Source organism: Tupaia chinensis, unplaced genomic scaffold (assembly GCF_000334495.1).
Source record: "Tupaia chinensis unplaced genomic scaffold, TupChi_1.0 Scaffold000222_1, whole genome shotgun sequence".
Lineage (NCBI taxonomy): Eukaryota > Metazoa > Chordata > Mammalia > Scandentia > Tupaiidae > Tupaia > Tupaia belangeri.
The window spans coordinates 2,262,022-2,273,949 of NW_006159697.1; positions in this window are offsets into that span (position 1 = coordinate 2,262,022).

The following is an 11,928-nucleotide window of genomic DNA, read 5'->3' on the forward strand; positions in this document are numbered from 1 at the left end:
AACCTGAGATGATCAAAGCAGAATACTTGAGGTGACAGCCTCAGAGAACGATGCTCAGCCAGAAGTCTGTTCAGTAGGAGCACTGTTTTCTTCTTCAATATCTACACTTGAAGACCCTGTTCCTACTCCATGGGGATAACCAATCACACTTGCTGTCAGGAAGTTACATGTACAACAGGCAGCAACGGAGTGGTTTTGTCCCATGATCGTCTGTTGCTTAGATGCTGGTATCCTGGTCTTTACCATCATGGAATTCTGGGCGTTCCTGCACACATATCATAAGTCAAAAGACCGTGCAGACCCACTACATTACGTGTTGTTCATGGAGTCAATTCCCATTAGTCCTAGGTGGAGACGCCTTGAGGAAGAAGGCTTTGAAGTGAGTGGTGTGCTTGCTCCATGCTTTCCCTCTCCCTGAGTCTTTGCACATAATTCAGGGATGCAGGCACCCAAAGAAAATGCAGCGTGAACAAGGCAAAGTTGTGAATATTGAGCTAAGAAGATAAGCTTAAACTTAAAAACAAACAAACAAAAACAAAACAAAACAAAACAAAACTATGAGTGAGCAAGACAAAGGGAGAAAGAAATGCTCCAAAAGGGTCTTTTTAAAAAAATTTTCCTGGGCTTGGGATCAGCAGTTGGCATAATGGCTATGTTGCTGGACTCCCATGTAGTCGAACGCGGTTCAAGTCCCGGACCCAGTGGCTTAAATTCACGCCGGGTGCATGTGCGTATGGGCCCAAGACCCCAAGAGGAGAATGGAGGAAAAGGGATTGCAGTGTGGCCATCCTCCCCGGGTGAGGGGGTGCTTTCTCGCCTTCTGTCTCTTGCTGTCTTTCTGGCAAGCACGCATGCCCTATAGCAAAAACCTCTCCAAAAATAAAATTTCCTGGGTCAACAGGTGGCATGGAGGTTAGGGTAGGTAGATCCCACATGGGTGACTGTGCATTTCAAGTCCTGGATCTGGTGGCTTGAAAAATATACCAGGTAGATGTGTGTGCATATCCAAAATCCTGAAAGGAGAATGAAAAAGAAGGGACTGTGGCATGGCCATTCACCCTGGGGAGTGATTTCTCACTTTCCCTTTCTCTGTCTCTAGAAAATGCACACACCTGACAGCAAAACTTAAAAAAAAAAAAAAAAGTCTTCTATTCATGAGAGCACATGTTCATGCACTTGAGGGACAGAAAGACAGAAAGACAGAGAGGAGCTTTCTGCACAGGGTCTAGTGGGTACTTATGTATGTGTCTGGAGTGTTTCAGACAATCCAGGTTGGGGGTCTCAACTGCAATCACCATGTGGAATCCAGCCTCCCTTGACCAGTGCATCAACACTGTGCTATGAGGCTGCCCCCATACAGGATCTTGACACCATGATTCATCCCCAGCTTCGGTCAGTCCCAGGTAACAGGCACACACACTCTCAGCATACTCAGGGAGGCCTCCAACATGACACAGAACTTCCCACATAGGTCGTCCACGTAGCATTGCGTTGTTACAACTGTGCCACCATCTGGCTCCAAGAGGACAAGGTTTAACTACCATCCCAGAAGAGACAGAGACAAGATGAGTATGTAAAAATCTCTCTAAAAAGAGGAAAGATACAGAGAGAAGATGGTTGATATGGAAATTGTGAATCTTCATGAATATAATTCAGAGTGGCATACCGATGGTCAGGACTCATTTTCCCCAGAACTAAAAGGTCATGAGACCTATAACTCAACCTGCCTTGACAATGTGTATGTGCGCTAATGACAACAGGACCTGCTTCCACTTAGAAAAAATATCCACAAGAATCTAATAAGAAGAGTAAAGTGTAAAAAGAGTAAAGTATAAAAGTGTAAAGAGTAAAGTATAAAAGTCAGACAGGTTCAAATCTTCTCTATTGTAATAAGTACCAAAGATGTTGATCCAAATTAATAAGATTGAAGATCTAGATATTCTCTGCCTATCTAAGGTGTCATTGAGGGAATGGGAGTAACCAAAAGACAGTTTGAGAACACACAAGAGATCAGGGGTGTATCTCCCATAAAAAGTAAGTTACACGAACCAACCTAGCAGGAAATAAACCTGAAAGTCAGGAACATGAAGGTTGAAGATGAAAAGAACTGTAGTGAGTAGCAAAACCTATAACAAGACTCAACACACACATGACTTATATGGTTATAACACTCAATAAGATGTCAAAGGAAATCTTGAAATTCGATGTAAAAGATAATTTAGTAAGAATTCAGATGTAAATTTCTACAGAATACCAACGGTAACCATGAATTGGTAAGTGTGAGAAAATAATAAATATGTTTTAAAAATAAAATTCTGTTGGGACCAGCAGTTAGCATAATGGCTATGTTGCTGAACTATTATGTAGTCGACCGTGGTTCGAGTCCTGGACCCGTTGGCTTAAAACTCATGCGGGGCACGCGTGCATGCATGCCCAAGATCCCGAGAGGAGAATGGAGGAGAAGGGATTGCGGTGTGGCCATCCCCTCTGGGGGCTGATTTCTCGATTTCTGATTCTCTATCTCTCTCGGGCGAGTGCACACGCCCTATAGCAAAAACCTCTCCAAAAAATAAAATAAAATAAAATAAAATAAAATAAAATAAAATAAAATAAAATAAAATTCTGTCAGTTATGATAAGCATTGACCACAAATGGATTCAAGTGTATTCTTCAAAATATAAAAATAGGCCAAGCTCAGATGGTGACACAGTGGTAAAACACTCTGTGAGGCAATCCCACATGGGATGGTTTCTGGTTCAAGTATGTCTCTCCACAACCCGGGGCTAGCTCACGTCTGGGAGTGGGTCACAGAACTGAGACCCTGCTGGAGGTACTATGTCTCTCTCTCTCTTGCTCACTCACAGAAAAAAATAAATAAGCCTGAAATAATAATAAAACATAAAGGTAGGCCAGCCATGAGGGCACAATAGGAGCATGCCATTCTGCAATGTTCAACCCAGATAGAAGAGCTGGGGTTTGGGTCCCAGGTCAGTCTATACAGAATGCACACATGGGCCTGCTTCTGATCCTGGCTGACTGCGAAGGCTGTGGGTATCGAAGTGTGAGGCCCTGAGGCAAGTGCCTGCCTCTCTCTCATGAAATAAGCAAACTTTTTACAAAAGGTAACATTTAGTAGAAAAGAATCACAGGTCTTCTAGAATTCTATAGGAAAAAGAATGTGCAAAGGATGGAGGGAGACATAAACACATATAGACACACGCACACACAAGGAGAAATTATACTGACCAAAGTAATATTGCACACTGCGTATTAGGCTATCCGATACGCAAATCAGTTGGCACCTTCAACAACCCGACCTAGCGTATTTCTTACAAACTTGAATCCCAGTATTAAGACTTTTGAACCACTTCTCTTTTCTTATGTCAACGTGTGTGTTTGTATTTTCACTAGACTAGGATGTACAGCCCTCCGGGGTGGGAACTGTCTTCATCTTTGTCTCCTTGGCAGGCAAGAGCTTTGGACCTAATGGGACATTTTTATAAAGGGTCAGCAAAAGTCCTTGTCTCCTTTTTCCAAATTTATGCTTAGTATCTTGCTAACAGGCCCTCTCTGAAGGACTCCACTCCTACACGTTCCTGAAATCTCTTTTTTTCTCACTGAAACCTTCATCATAGCACCTCCTTTCCATATTTATATACAGGGTTTTTTTTTGTTTTAGAGAGTTCCGCTAATTAGTTTTGACTACATTTCCTCCCAAGTCCTTCAGGCTGTTATATGAGTGTTTCTTTTTTCTTGACCATAAATATTTTCTCATCCTTATTTAACTCTCCTGAAATGAGGTCATAGATAGTACAGTCTACCTACATATGTTATTATAAACATTACCATAAATCAGGCTCATCATAGTATAATGTGGGATTAAGGATAAGATCTTTTTAGTAAATTATGCTTTTAAGTATGGAAATGCTTAGAAAAAATGGCACTAGAACACAGAGTTAGCTTGCTATATGCTTGCTTCTACTTACAGACTGAATAGCCCTGACCCACAATGTTTGGGACGTAGGTGCTAAGGCACCATGATAATGTAACCCTCCACGATACTAAAGCCCAACGGCAGGTCCCAGGTTCACGCCCTGAGGTCTGTGCACACGAGCTGCATGTGACCCTGGCTGCCAAAGGCTGGGAGGGGACTGTAGAGTGAAGACCCTGCTGTGGGTCTTTCTCTCTCTCTCCTCAGTCTCCCTCTGGTGAGCACACATGCCCTATAGCGAATTTAATAATCATCATCATCATAAATGAAAGAATCTTTTATAAAAGAACATTCTTACAAGAGAAATAAGCTATTGTCCAACTGATTTTTTAAATGGCATTTTAAAAACAGAGATTAAGTATGCTCATACATATGTGAATGGCTGCAAATCTGCCATACATATATGACCTTCACATGCACCCCAATGCATGAGTATGGGCCTCTAACTCAGATAGCAACAGGCGCTGAGAAAACAATCATGGTTTTCTCAAGCAGTGAACAACTCTGAGTGATATCCTGACCCCGAAAAGGTAAGGTATATCTCCACGATACCTGCTAGCTGCATTCCTAAAACGCTCGGCGAATACTAAAACCACAAAAAGAATGCCGTAGGTCTCTCTGTGAAATAAAGGCACTTGCCCGTGATGGGGAATTACGACTATTTCCTGTAGGATAGTCCAAAGTTGTATGAATCATGGCTTTTCTTTTCTTTCTTTTCTTTTTTAGGAGAGGTTTTTGCTCTAGGGCGCGTGCACTCACCAGACAGACATAGAGAGACAGAGAGATAGAAAGCGAGAAATCACCCCCCGGGGGGGGGATGGTCACGCCGCAATCCCTTCTCCTCCATTCTCCTCTCGGGATCTTGGGCACGCACGCACGCACACGTGCCCTGTGTGAATTTAAGCCACTGAATCCGGGACGCGAACTGCAGTCGACTACATGGGAGTCCAGCGACATAGCCATTATGCTAACTGCTGGTCCCATGGCTGCTTTTCTATTGAGCAAACTTCTCCCTTCCACTGTAGTATCTCTAAAATCCCCTTACCTGTGACAACCAAATCTAGCCTCTCTCTCTCGCTCTCGCTCTCTCTCTGTCATACACATACACACACACATACTTCAAAAACACCCCACAGAAAACAGCATTGTGCCATTGGAAAACTACTCCTTTGCCATCCACCCTTTGGGGTCCCTCCCTTAGCATCAGCCTTCCATATTATTTCAGGATTTTGCTTCTAATTCTTAGAAATGGCAAGGAATTAGAAAGAAACGCCATTCTTCTTAGCTTTCTGTCTCATTTACATGTGCCATTTGGAAACACGACTTGTTCAAATTTGGAGCTCTTATTTTCTCTCACATAAGTCCTTCACCTACACCTGTGTTTACCTTTGTATGGGTGAGTATTTGCAAACGATCTCTGTTTTTAGTAATGCACACACAGCTACATTTTCTTTTAACACATCATTTTCAGTGATGTGTTTATTAGCCAAGTTTGTGTGAATTTAGCTTGAAGGACTTTGGAGGTAAAACTAAAAGAAAGTTCAGCTGATGAAAGCTTAATAAAAAAAAAAAACCATGAAATGTTAAGCTCAGATATTTTATTCGTTTATTTGATGTGAAATGGGAGCGATAACAAAGATATTTTAAAAGAATCTCAAGTACCATAACACACCCTTCTAGATATTAGAATCGCCAGGAAGTTCAATCATCATATTGGGAAAGTTCATGTTAATTTAAAACATTAGCTCTTTGTGTTTCACTGACCGAAAGCATGGAGCTATTTGTATGAATGAACTTGTTCTCATTCACCCAAAGAATGGTTTGCTGTTTCATCCCTTGCTTGGGGTGATAGTATTGCCGACATGGAAACCCTGTAATAAAATTCTGATTGTACCAGTGCAAAGCTCTTTCCTAGTCCCGGGTTTCAAATGCTCCCAGGGAGCACTAGCCTTTGAACACTGCCGTGCCCGTGGATAACATTTCAGGGTGGAAAAGCCCAAGTGTGCCTCTATTCGTGTGGTGTTGACAAGACTTCTCAACTTCTCTCAACCGAGGAGCAAGTCCTAATAGGAGGCTTGGAATGAAGACTAATTCTCCCAGAGCGTAAACCTTGTGAGAAACACTTTCCTGCATGATGACAGATGCCACCTGTTCTCTCCCACCCTCAACGCTGGCCCTACCGTGAACTTGATGGAGGGCAATGGAATCTCATTGTATTTCATTTCAGTCCATAACTTTGAAGTGTGATCCCTGTGCACAATACTGAGCAAAGGCTCTGGAAATACAAAGACCGAATGGGAAATGGTCACACACATTGGAGGCCACTTTGGTCACTGTCTGTCAAAGCATCGTCTTTTTGTTTCTTAGTTTGATACAGGGTGCATGAACTTGCCAGAGAGAGACAGGGTGGGGTGGGGTTCTGAGAAATCGCCTCCCAAGGGGGACGGCCATGCCACAATCCCTTCTCCTCCATTCTCCTCTCAGGATTATGGACACACGCACATACACACCAGGTCTGGGACTTGAACCACATAGTCAGCCATGTGGGATCCAGCTGCCTCAACCTTCATACCACCTGCTGGCCCAGCAGTCAAAGCATCTTCTCTCCAGAGGCAGAAAGGAGAAGCTTTTCAATGTAAAGTGGTAGTGCCTCTAATGTGTTGCATCAGAAGGAAAAGAAAAAACAACATAAATCACTTTTGTCTATTCATAAGCACTGCCACATTTGATTGGTTCCTTCCCCCAAGGTATTTAATGATACAGTTGAAAAAAAAATTTAAAAAAATAAGGCATTGACAGTGAGTGCAAAATAAAAATATTTTACTGGGTTGTCAGAAAAGTCACGATGCATTTTTGCATAGAAAAACAGAAAACAACATGACCTAACTTATCCAACAACTCAATATAAGCTCCAGAGGGGACAGCTGGATCACAAAAAGAGGTTAAAAAAAAAAAAAAACTCTAATTCTGGGACGTGATTTTTTTCCCCAATAAAGAGCAGGATCAATGACACATCAGCTGAAAGTCTTATGCTTTGTCCTTGCAGCGTGCATCTATTCACACGCCATCTGTAGCCTAGCAGTGATGCCGTTAGCTGAGAGGTGGGCAGCGCTTATATGACTGGAAACAAGAACGAGCCTGAACCAATGTCAACAATCCAGCTGCTGCTAATGAAGAACATCGGGTCCTCAAATATCACCTGACCTAACCAGCCCATCAGTTCTACCTGTCCCAGAACGGCCGGAACATGACCTCCGACGGCCACTGCTCTCTCATGCAGCTCCTCTTCTTCACAACCACACATCCGAGCTGCGCTATGGTCCGCTGTCCTCCAAATGTTGCGTGTTGACCTTTGATTGTGATGAGACCACGAAGAGGAAAACTCAATTCAACTATAGTGGGGGTCTTCAGGAGGCTAGGATAAGGTCATCAGGGTGGGTCCCTCATGGCTGACTCTTGGAGGGTTTATAAGGAGAGAAATGTGAGACTAGGACAGAGACGGAGGGACATGGACACAACACTCTTGTCCTCCACCATGTTGAATGCAGCAAGAAGGCCCTCATCAGATGGAGTCCTAGGACTTTGGGACTCTGGACCTGAATAAACCTCTTGTTTTATAAATTATCCATGCTCAGGTATTTTTTGAAAGAATTATTTTATTTAACTTCATATATGTATTTATTTATTTTAATTTGACTAAAGAGGAGCAGAGTGGGGGTGAGAGGGAGTTAGAAAGCAAGCTGCTGGGGCCGGGACTCAAACTGTACTCAGCCATGTAGGAGCCCAGCACCCTTAACCACCATGCCCCCTGCCAGCCTCCATACTCAGGTATTTTTTATTACTAGAAACAGAAGGACCTAGAACACATTGGTCTTGGTGGAAGAGTTAAGAAAATGACAACGGACCAGGGAAACAGTTGAGAAAATAATTCTGGTCTCATGCTAGAAGGAATTACACCCCACTGAGGGCTGCAAACAAGACCACACATACAAGAAACCCAGCCAATCTTGCTTTGGAAACTGAAATTTACTAATTATAGTTATGTCCCTAATTATTGGGTTATCGGGAAAGTCATGATGCTTTTTTGCACAGAAAACCATAGAAAATTTCGTCATGACTTTCCAGATGACCTCCTTATTTAAGTCATACATTGGAAACTTCTCAGCATGAAACTGTTAGTTTTCCAACAAAGCTAATAAAAATCTACAGGTATCAAGACCCTCAAGTTGGGTATAACCTGGTTTCCTTTATCATCCCTTAGACAGTGATGCCGAGATGCTGTGGGTGCCAAGATGCTGTGGGTGGAAGATGAACTGGTACTTTCATCAGGCAATTCCATTAGAAACAGAAATTGATTAAGAGTGTTTTCTCCCAGGTCTTAATCTATCTCCAGGTGGAGCATTTCTCTCATGAGCTTTGCTGCAGAGTGTTGTCACTCCAAATACCTTGATTCTATCACAGGAGAAATGATACAGTGGTGGAAATCAGAAACCAACTCCAAATGGGAAACCTTCCCGATCTTTGTGACTCACAATTCATCACTCCATTTCCCTCGCCCCTTGAGAACTGTCAACACTTGTACCTTGCTCACGGGTTTCAGGTCTCCACTCCGTACCCCTTGGCTTTTACACTCATCTCGCCAGGCTTTGATTGACACCAAGTGCTAAATCCTCTCTTCTTTTTCCTTCCCCCAGATGTGCCATAGAATCTTCTGATTGATTTTTTTCTGTAGGACAAATTCTCCTTGATCCATAAGGACAGTTTAGGAGAAACATATATGCATGCCTGTTTTGATCCGTTCAGTTGTGATTAATGGAAAATAGTCTGGGTAGTTTAAAAGAATAGAGGTTTGGGACCAGCAGATGGTGTAATGGCTATGTCGCTGGACTCCCATGTAGTTGACCATGGTTCGAGTCCCGGACCTAGTGGCTTAAACTCACGCCGGGCATGTGTGCATGGGTGTGTGCCGAAGATCCCAAGAGGATAATAGAGGAGAAGGGATTGCAGCCTGGCCATCCCCCCTGGGGTGTGACTTCTGGTTTTCTGTCTGTCTTTCTCTGTCTTTCCGGCAAGCCCTATAGTAAAAACCCCTCCAAAAAAAATCAAAACAAATAGAGGGTTTAGGAAGCTCATGTTTGAAGGTCCAAGGTTCAACAGCCGCATCTGATGGGGTTTCAGCGTGAAGCATCAGAACAGAAGAAGGAGAGCAGAGTAGAGTACCTATAGCCATAAGCCTCAGTCTCCTCTTTCTTGGGGAAAGAAACTCGAACCAGGAGTCAATCATGGGAACCTCAATGCCCTTGCGACCTTAATGCCCTTCTGACCTTAATCCTAGTCTCCCACCAAAGGCTCCACCTTTCAACACCATAGTGGGATTAAGTTTTCTCAATATTAATCCTTTGACAACCAAATTTCAACACAGGATTTGGCGGGGGAGTGGGGGAACACTTAAACCAGAGCAGTGCCTGACAAACAGCTAGCTAATACCCTTACACCTGACTATGACGGCGTCTGATAGAAAGATGAGCTAAAGAGAGGAGGGTGGGAAAACGACTCTCCTTTTACCACGAAGCCCCTTCTGCTGCTCACGTTCTGTCTCATATCTGCCTATGATTTTTCTCCAATTTTTATACCTTCAGGTTTTTTTTCCCTCTGTGTGTGTGTGTGTGTGTGTGTGTGTGTGTGTGTGTGTGTTTAATTTTTAACCCTCTGCCAAGAGTTGTCATATTCCTGTCACTACAATCGGGCTGGCTTTTTCTAATTCCCTCAGGTATTTCTTTGATTCCTGAACCATTTTAACACTCACATAACTCCACAGATTTGTTCTCAAAGGGAACAGAAGAACCGTCAGGTGACAAGTAACTTGGAAAACATTCTCCAAACTTTTTTTTTCCTTCCCTCGATTAAGCAAACAATAGAATACTAGCAACCTTAAAAACCAAGTAAATGTTTCCAACATAAATGTTTGCTTTGCCAGAAAGTATTTCTAAAGGTATTTCAACAGTGGCAATAAAGCAAATACCCACATAATGGACAAACAACACACCACAAATATTTCTGCAGTCTGTTCTGAGCACCTACAGCTGCTCCCGCTTCATGTGTCACCCATCCAAGAACTCGGGAGGTATTGGGCCAACCAAATGATTCATTTCCCAACACTCCTACCACCCACAGAAAATTCAGCAAAAATATTGTGTTTGCCAAGAGGAGGACATTTGTAGTTAATACACATCATTTCAAATTCTGTGCAGTTTCTTCCATGCAGTATGCATCATGGCACCCTGAGAGAAAAGGACGGGACAGACAATGAATTTGGCACCACTGAAAAGTGACTGAAGCCAGTCTTGATTTGCCTGTCAGCTACTGGAGAAGATGTATCCCCATCACAATTCCTATCAGGAATGGCTGCTTTCTTGGCCAGTTATGGCAACCATAGCCTTGGGACCAGCAGATGGTGTAATGGTTACATTGCTGGACTCCCATGTAGTCAACTGCAGCTTATGGGTGCGTGCCCAAGATCCCCAGAGGAGAATGGAGGAGAAGAGATTATGGGGTGGCCATCCCCCCACAGGGGGTGATTTCGCACTTTCTGTCTCTCTGGGGAGCACGTATGTCCTACAGCAAAAATTACTCTTAAAAAAAAATAATGGCAATAACCATAGCCTCATCCTGGCGACTTGAGTTTTCCTGCATTCGTCTTTGTGTTTGACAAGAAATTCTGTCAAATCTGTTCACAGATAAAGTGCTCAACTGACATGAGAAAGGATTACTTTCTGTACAAACTGTGTTTGAATTTAACAGTAAGTTAGTCCTGTGTTGCTTTTTTTTTTATTTAAATTTTGAATTGCCTATTTTAATATATATTATGCTATGAAAACATCTCCAGAAATATTTAAAATTTAACTTTTTCTGGTCATCTTGTCTCTTGAAATGCATAACTGACATCTAACATTTCTAGTCATGGAAATGTTGACTATTGGATTCTAATACGAAGGGCAGTTATAATCTATAATTACCTCTACGGCTTCTCCATGGAAAATTTTACAAATGGCGTAAATATTCTATAATGTGCCACAGTGGTTTTCCACCAGGGGTGGTTTTCCACACACATCTCACCTCTGCCCTCCAGAAGGGGACATCCGACAGTGTTTGCAGATCATTTCGGTTCTTCAGATTGGGATATGTAGCTGGAATTACGTGGGCAGATGCCAAGGATTCTGCTAAACACGCCACACTGCAAGAAGAGCACCCTTTCTCCACCCCATCCCCCCAAAACATCTGTGGCAGCAATGTCAATGATGCTGAGGTCATGAGATCGTGGTTTTTTATTCTTCAAGAATGTGTTTTCTCTTGGTAAAACAAGTTTAAAACACCAAAAAATACCTCATGGAAATGTTCTTTAAAGTTAAATATTACTTACATAAATATGAATGAAGTAGATATGGGATAGGAGTAACTAGAAAATCAAACTCTGAATACAGTTAGATTTATAAATGTGAAGTTATGCTACTTTTAGATTAAAAATCGAATCTTCCAGAAAGTAAAAGTCGCCTTTTACAAAATGCAGCTTTCTGTTTTCCTAAAGACGCACTCAGGAAGTTCGTATTCACAAAGGCTTCTCAGCTTGATAAACTTTCAAGGAAAAAAAATTGTAAAGTTATGAAAAATTTAATAAGAAACAACTGAATTTCATTACATTTCTTTTCAAATGCCAAATGGATTTCAAAATTAAAAATGAGTGGTGCATAAATAAGTGTTCATTCTACATATTAGGGGAAATAAAAGAAGAATTGTCAAATAAAAGAAGAATTAGCTTTGTTTCTCACGTCTAGATTTTGGGAGAATTATTGGGTCATCAGAAAAGTCATGACATATTTTCTACCTTTTTCTATACAAAAATGTGTCATGACTTTTCTAGCAACCCAATATATGATGTT